This window comes from Diceros bicornis, chromosome 3 (genome assembly GCF_020826845.1).
Source record: "Diceros bicornis minor isolate mBicDic1 chromosome 3, mDicBic1.mat.cur, whole genome shotgun sequence".
Lineage (NCBI taxonomy): Eukaryota > Metazoa > Chordata > Mammalia > Perissodactyla > Rhinocerotidae > Diceros > Diceros bicornis.
In genome coordinates, this window is record NC_080742.1 from 64,262,615 (window position 1) to 64,270,920 (window position 8,306).

An 8,306-nucleotide genomic window follows, 5' to 3' on the forward strand; every position below is an offset into this window, starting at 1 on the left:
TTTCCTGTCTCATAATTTTTTATTAGAAACTGGACATTTTAGAAAATATATTGTAGCAACTCTGGGTACTGGTGCCCCTCACCACACACCAGGGCTTGTTATTATTATTTGCTTATTTTTTTTAGTGGCTGGCTGGATTCTTTTAGTGAGGTCTATTTCCTCCCTGCAGTGTGAAGTCTCTAATGTTGCTCGATGGTGGGTGCAGCCTTGTAGGCCACAGTCACCCTTGGTTTTGGCATGACTCTCTTAGATTTCCTTCTTCCTGACCACACCCATCTGTTAATTACCAGCACTAATTGCTGGCTGATTGCTCTATTGTTTTCAACATGCCCTGGGGCATAAATTGTACCATCATCTGATCCAATCAAATTCAGGTTCCTTTGAAGGAATACTCCAGATGTCAGTGCTTGAGATTTTTACTGAGCCCAGACAGACTCCTCTGAGATGACTCTTCCCAGCTGTCTGTTCTCTCTGACAAACTAGCTGATGTACATTTTAGCTTTTATTTCCAATGGATCTATCAATGTCTTCCCAGTTGCCTTTTACCACAACTTTCACTGACTTTGAGAGTACCCTTAACGTCTCTACAATCTGCTACAAATGGAAGAGATTTGGAGCTTTCTGTTTTATGGCCTGGTTCTCACTCTGAGCAAAATCTCTGAGCCAGGGATTGAGCTGGAGGTGGGGACAATTTTGCTTTTCTCTCTTGAGTGATACCTTCACTCTAGGAGCTTCAGGTCTGAAACCAGTAAACAGTTAGTCATAAGTGTTATTAGGTGGCTAGTAACTAAAGTTTTTTTTTTCTTTGCAGTTACTGATTATAGCTTTTCGTTGTTCACCTGCCCATCGTTAACTCTGCTGTTTAGGCATAATGCTATCTGACTCCCACTAGGTTCCTATAGATAATATCTCCCTGGCACCTGTATCACCATGGTAATGGTGTTTGAGCTGTTTTTCAGGAATTAGGACCCCCTTGTCCAGTTCAGGCCAGTTGAGACCGCCAACCCATTGTGGGGGGAGAGTGAGAATCCCCCTCTGCCCTTTCCCTTAAGGTTCTTATGGCTGGCCAAATAATCAACAAGACAGGTTAGCAGGAGAAAATATTACCAAGTTTAATAACATGTATACACGGGAGAAACTCAGAAATGAGCAACTCATCCCTCTGTCTAAGCTGCTTGCTTAAGTATTGTAGCTAAAGGCAAGGAAGGTGTTGGGGGTGGGTAGTGGTCTGGGACTTCAGAGGGCAAGAAGACAATTCTTTTCAGGGTCATCTATAGATAACGTGGTCAGGGAGAGAGAGAGTTTTTTGATAAAAGGGGCTTGGTGCCCCTCCCATTGTAACATCTATTTTACATTATCATTACAGCCATCACGATAGAAGATCTGTTCCAGGAAGGAGCCACCATGTCAAATTCTTTAGGCAGTTAGTGGGGGAGGTCAAATGTCCCTCAGAGAAAACAATCAAGGTAAAGAGATACATTTCAGGGTGGCCAAATCTTGATCTCCCACAGTCCCACCTTTGAAACTAAAAGTTTCACAGTCCTTTTGAAACTTAAAGAAGTTTCATAGTCCAGAAGCTGAGTTGGTAGATTGTTTCATCTCACTGAACACATTTCATAGTCCTGATAATAGATCAGTTCAATTAAGTTCATTTTAGAATGTGGTGATGCAAGTGGGTTCTCAAGGTTATGCCTATATTGTGGAAGCAATCAATCAAGTATTTAATAGACGCATTTCTATGTAAACAAAAGAAAAACAAGGTTAATGGTTGGAGCAAGTTGTAAGCAGTTTCTGAGTTTAGAGGGCAGCCAGTTAAGAAGATTTTTAGATGTCAGCGTCAAAGCATCTTTTGCAGTTTAAAATGTCTCTGATGATGTCATCAGGTAATCTCTTAAGTTTATATCAAGTCCATCAGCTTCAGTTTGTAAGGCTTCAGGAAAAAGGGCAGGTTTAGTTCTCAGTGATTCCAAATGAAAATGATAGAATAAATCAAAAACGTTAGTTTGGATGTCTGTAGCCAGATATTTCAGGAGACTAGAAGAAATCAGGATCCAGTCCAGTCAACAGATATAAAACAAAAACCTCAAAAGACAACAAAACTAGAGTCTAATATCTGCAAATGTATACTATAGTTTTTACTGAAATATAATTTTTCTTTCTAAAATCACCCTCATTTTTATCAAAGATAGCCAAATTAAAACTAGTTTGCAAAATAAGTCTAGTTCCAATAGAGTTGGCACAATTATTTACATAAGTACAGCAAGAATAGCAATTGATCACAAAGGCTCTTTTAAATCTGCTTTGCTGGAACTTTTTATAAGGAATCTCAGATTGAACTTTAAAGGCCTCTCGAGGCCAGGAAAGCCAAGCCAAGGATTTTGTCATCAGACTTCGCCTGTAATACCTACAGATTTGGGTGAATTCCTCTCTTCCGAGGTTCCCCCAAAATATTTCGAGGTTCCTTGTGCCTGCCAGAGAAGTGACATTCTTTACTTGTCCTGGTAAGTGCTGCTTGGAACATAATGTACCAGGCCCATATTTCCACATGGCTTTATTCCATAAAGTCCAATCTTCACACCTCAAAAGCTGTATGGTTATATCGCAAATATGATGTTCCAGTCACAGCCTTGGTGATATAACCAGTGTTTCCAATTGTGTCCTGTTATAAGGAGAACAGATTCTTATTGAACTTATGCAAATAACTATATTGCCATGAAAATAACAATACTCACTTACTAAGAGTTTCCAAATTCGAGGGATCAGATAGAGAGAAAAAGATAAATATTTCAATTTTACTTACAAAAGTATCATTTACCAAATTGCTATAAGTCATAGCTAGCTCAGGAGAAAAGAGAAAAAGTTTTCCTTAAATCCGAAAAAACAAAACATTAAAAATTCAGCAATACTTCAAATGAAAAATCATAAAAATTATAATCATCCTTATCAGTTCATTTAGTCCTGTGTAATCCATTCTTGATCCCAATCTTTTTGTTAGCAGCTTCATGAAGTCATCAGTTTCTCCATCAGATTTCTGTAATTTCTTAGCAAGTTCAGTTTTATGATCAGAAAGTTTGTCAGAAACCTGTACTCCAGTGTAAATGTCAGAGTCCTTTCCATGAATTTTTCTGAAGTTGAAACATATTGCAAAAGCATTACAGCCAAGAAATAAGTCTGTAAACAGCAGGACCTCAAAATGGCCATTGACAAAGAAATTTGGTTAATTTGGTGACATACAACACTTTAAAATAATAATAACCAGAATTATGACATAACCAGGACAGATCAGAATTTCAGTAATGTTATACAATTTTAAAACACCTATATCAATAACATTTACCCACATAATACCACCTAAGCAGGCTTATCATCACCTGTCTGACAATGCTTTCCATGTAATTTAACATACTGAATAAGCCTAATAAGTTTAGTATCTTTCTCCTTATAGGAAGAGAGCAAATTTCTTTGAGAAGTTCCAGGGCCCTTTGAAAATTCTCAAAGAAAAAAAGTAAAAAAATGACTTTATTTAAGACATGAATTTTGGGGAGCTTGTCAAAAATATAAAAAGTCAAGGCAAACAGAGCATTAACAGTCCAAAAAGCCTTAATAGAGAGACCTCAGTCTTTTGAACACAGGAAATTATTTTAACAGTTGTTTTTTTTTCTGTCTTTTAGGTCGACTTACCCAAAGGTAAAGAAAAATCTTTTATAACCTCTTTATCAAGTTGAAGAAAATTATCCTTTTAAGAGAAATAAGACCAAATTATAATTTTGTACCAGCTTACTTCTGATATTAAAACTCATCTACTTAATTAAATTCATTTCAATCTTAGCCAACTTGACCATGCAAAAACTCCTTTTCCAGAATTCCTGTTCCACAAACCTATAACTTTCTTTTTACATTCAGAATTTTTCCCAGGTCTTTCTTTTCCCTCCTAGTACTTGAGGACAAATTTATCTTTCTTAATCAACCAAACAAAATATTTCCATTCTTTGTTCCTTCTTTATACATCTTACTTTCCTTGTACACAGACATATTTTTCTTAATATTTAGTAGCTTCAATCACATATACTAATTGGCAATTTTAACTCTTAGAAACCTTAATTTGTAAGTAAAGACTAAGTAAACAATTATAAACTTTCTTTTACATTAGTATCTTGTGGCTTGGAAAATTTATAAACACTTCATAACTTCTAGAAAAATGTTTCTTTATAGTACAATCTTTGGGCCAGCCCCGTGGCTTAGCGGTTAAGTGCTCGCGCTCCGATGCTGGTGGCCCGGGTTCGGATCCTGGGCATGCACTGACATACTGCTTCTCCGGCCATGCTGAGGCCGCGTCCCACATGCAGCAGCTAGAAGGATGTGCAGCTATGACATACAACTATCTACTGGGGCTTTGAGGGAAAAAAATAAATAAATAAAAATTATATAGTACAATCTTTTAATAAAACACATGTTTACCAATAGACCCAAAACACCTTTTAGTTTTCCTGTAATGCAAAGCCAAAAGTAGACAAACGTACGTTTAGTAATCAATGTCTAATATCTTATCTTATTTGGAAATGATGATACTCAGTGAATTTTTATCACAAAATTTAGCAAAACTCTAAAGTTTTAAGTCACCAAAAAGAGTTTGGAAGCTGTAACCACCATAACACATAATTATTGTTTAAAGTTCACCCAGCTTTCATCTTTTTCACAACTATTTAGTTACTTATTCCCAATAATTATTTAGATTGCCTACAAGACTCCATAAGACTTCAGATAAAATTAGACATCATTTAAATTACTATTTTTGTTAACCAGTTCTGTAATAGAAATAACATCAGTTTTTCCTACAAAATTTCATGTAAATTTCATCACATCTTATACATTTAAACATAGTTATCATTAAGATTTTTATCAATAGGTCTTGGTCTTCTAATTTTGGACAAGGGAAGCATTCCCAGTCAGACATTTTAAAACATACTCAGGCAAAGTTGATGTAACCTCTTTATATAAAATTAGCTCAAACATTCCAACCTTTATAATCTTATTAACACTTACACTTTTACATGTTCTCAATTCAATTGTAACCTGAGTCAAGGTCTTAAGGCTGTTCAAACTTTTCCCTTCCTTTTTCTGGCCCTTTTTTTAGGTACCAATTAAACAATTGTGTGAGAGCTCTCGAAACATTTTTTTTTTCCCCCAATTTAGAAGTTTTCCCAATTCAAAGGATCCGTCGTCTGGCCATTGACGAGTAGGATCTTCATTTGTATATTTATTCCAATAGTGACTCGATCCAATAAGCCTTTTTAAGGAAAGACCTGGAGGTAACTTTCCATGCTTCGAATAAATCTTTACCATGGACGCAAGAGGCGTCCCTGGTGAGGGCGCAAATGATGTAGCCCCCATGATCCACAGAATTCACTCCCAAAGATATTCAGAGAAAGTAAAGACCTTCATTGCACAGGCGGTAAGGATGGTGTAGTGAAAATGGTGTCTCCAGTCTCCCACAATAGTGTGGGACGCCTCCAGTCACAAACCCGCTAATCTGTGACACCGGGCAGGCGATACTGGAATGGGATTTTTCCAGCACTAACAAGCAACGAAGGTTAAAACGACAAAAGCCCTTATGGACTGGGCCCTTTATGACAAACGTCCCTGAGAGCTTGGCACAGCCGGACAAAGAGACAGTTCGGAACCCCAGTCTACTCGACTGGCCACCAAGGGGCACCCCGGTAAATGCACCTTCCGTATGGTGGAGACCAAGGAGAATATTCTCACTGGTCACAAAGCCAAGTTTTCTCAGGACACAGAACAAGACAGAGACTATCTGGGAGAAAAAGGGATCAAGATCAAAACCAAGAGCACTCTACCAAATTTACCAGAGTCACTAAAAGCACAAGAAACTAGTTTCCCAAATATTTTTTCCTGCCAATCTCAATTTAGAAAGAGAAAAATATTCTCACCGCTTCCTTCCACTGGACTCCGCAGATAGAGATTCCGGGAGGCTGACGTGGTAAGAAGTCCTACCTTTTGCCGGCTTTCATCAGGCGTTCCCGTATCTCATCATCTGCAGTAGTCTAAGGAGAAGGCAGTTCTTCCAGCCAGAGAAGGCACTTGCCAGCCAGTGGGGATCCTGGCGACTACCCCAAAACTGTTGGGGGAGAGTGAGAATCCCCCTCTGCCCTTTCCCTTAAGGTTCTTATGGCTGGCCAAATAATCAACAAGACATGTTAGCAGGAGAAAATATTACCAAGTTTAATAACATGTATACATGGGAGAAACTCAGAAATGAGCAACTCATCCCTCTATCTAAGCTACTTGCTTAAGTATTGTAGCTAAAGCTGAGGAAGGTGTTCGGGGTGGGTAGTGGTCTGGGACTTCAGAGGGCAAGAAGACAATTCTTTTCAGGGTCATCTATAGATAATGTGGTCAGGGAGAGAGAGAGTTTTTTGATAAAAGGGGCTTGGTGCTCCTCCCACTGTAACATCTATTTTACATTATCATTACAGCCATCATGATAGAAGATCTGTTCCAGGAAGAAGCCACCATGTCAAATTCTTTAGGCATTTAGTGGGGGAGGTCAAATGTCCCTCAGAGAAAACAATCAAGGTAAAGAGATATATTTCAGGGTGGCCAAATCTTGATCTCCCACACCATCAACTGGGCCCATGCAGATGCCCAATAAGTGACATTTTGGTGTCAAGAGGCTAAAAAGTCTACCCTCAGATCATGCCAGCACCACCATTTTGTGAACATGCATCCTATGAAGAAGTATGAAATTTGACTACACCTGAGCAGATCATCAATTACCTCACCTTTCGTCACCTTCAATCATCTATTTCCACACTTCAGACCACCTTGCCCCCTACCCCATAAATATCCCTGAGTCCTCATTTTCAGGGAGGTGGATTTCAGACTCACTCTCCTGTTTCCTCACTTGGCTGCCCTGTCACTAAAACTCTCTCTCTACTGCAGTCTCGTCGCCTCGGTGTTTGGCTTTCCAGGCAGTGGGTAAAAACATAACTGGTTTGGTAATAAGTCTTCTCAGCTTGCCTCTCCTGGCTTGGAACCTCTGATTTACGAACTACAAATGAGTCATGGCAAGTGATCTGGGCCCTAGTATTCTTAGCATGCTGCACCCAAGGTAGAGCCTGCATCCCACCAGTGGGTGATGCGTGTGTTACCAAGCAAGGGCTCGCCACCTGATGCACACAAAAGCTGATACCGTGGTACATCTGTCTTTGAGAGAAGCAGTTTATTATGCAATCGATTATAAGGGAACAGAAGGACAGGCTTTCAACTCTGTCTCCTCAATCCAGGGTATGGGGTAAGGTTTAGGAATCAGCTGGTATGCCGAAGTGCTGGCAGGATGAATTTTCATTGGCAGATCAAAATTTTCCTTTCTGCACATGCTCCTGGCTGGCCCGCCCTGAAAAATAGCTTTTAACATCTGTTAAGATGAGGTCAGTTATGGCAAGTTACCAGGAAAACCACAGTAAACAAAGGTTAGGTTGTTATGTAGATTTAAGTCATTGTCATCTCTACTGATAAGAGTTTCTAGAGATGTAGTCATCCTCTCCTTCCTGGCGTAGAGAAGAAGGCACCCTTACAAATGGAGATATCTCTTTTAAATGTAGATTTCCCTTACAAATGGGTACCCTCTACTAGGTTTTCAGAGCTCTCCCTATGTCTGCTGTTTTCTTTTTTCTTTTCTTTTTTTTTTTTTTTAAATAATCTTCAGCTCAAAATAGCCCTTATGCCAAAGAGGCATATTTTGGGGTGGGAAATTCTGTTCCTGGTCCTGTGGTTACAGGTGGAAGAAGGGTCTCAGCTGCACTCACCCAGAACTTAGCCTCAGCAACAGGTGGCTGGGGAAGAATGAGAAATACTGATGTCCTGTTTCTCCAGGGATGATAGCCCTCTAGCTGGATCTAGGGGGAGAGGGAGCCCTTGGTAATTGTCTGCACCAGGCAGGAGAGGAGCTTCCATCTTGCAGACCTAGGAGAGGATGGGGAGAAAGCAGGTATTTATTCAAATATTATAGACTCTGTTGTTACTGAGTTTTAGTACATCTTGAATAAATGTTTCTTTATTTACTATCTACCCTTAAGATCATTTCCCATGACTTTAAATGGTTGTTTTTAAAAAATAATTTTCATCAATTTCACTGGGGAGTGAGTTTGTGGAGCTCCTCACACTGCCTTGCCAAAAGTAAAATTCAGTTTTTATTTATTTGTAAGTCTCATGCACGCACGTGCTCACACACTTATACACTCATGTGCCCCATAACGACGTTTTGGTCAACAATGGACCACGTATAC

General features: G+C 39.2%; 1 long non-coding RNA gene across 1 annotated transcript; it reads right to left on the minus strand.

Annotated features, from left to right (window-relative positions):
• Nucleotides 1-2,217: 2,217 nt before the first annotated feature.
• Nucleotides 2,218-6,123, minus strand: LOC131396338 (uncharacterized). The gene is made up of 2 exons (XR_009216471.1): nucleotides 6,013-6,123; nucleotides 2,218-3,125 (listed from the first exon to the last, which is right to left on the minus strand). It is a non-coding gene; the product is annotated as an uncharacterized LOC131396338 (long non-coding RNA).
• Nucleotides 6,124-8,306: the final 2,183 nt, after the last annotated feature.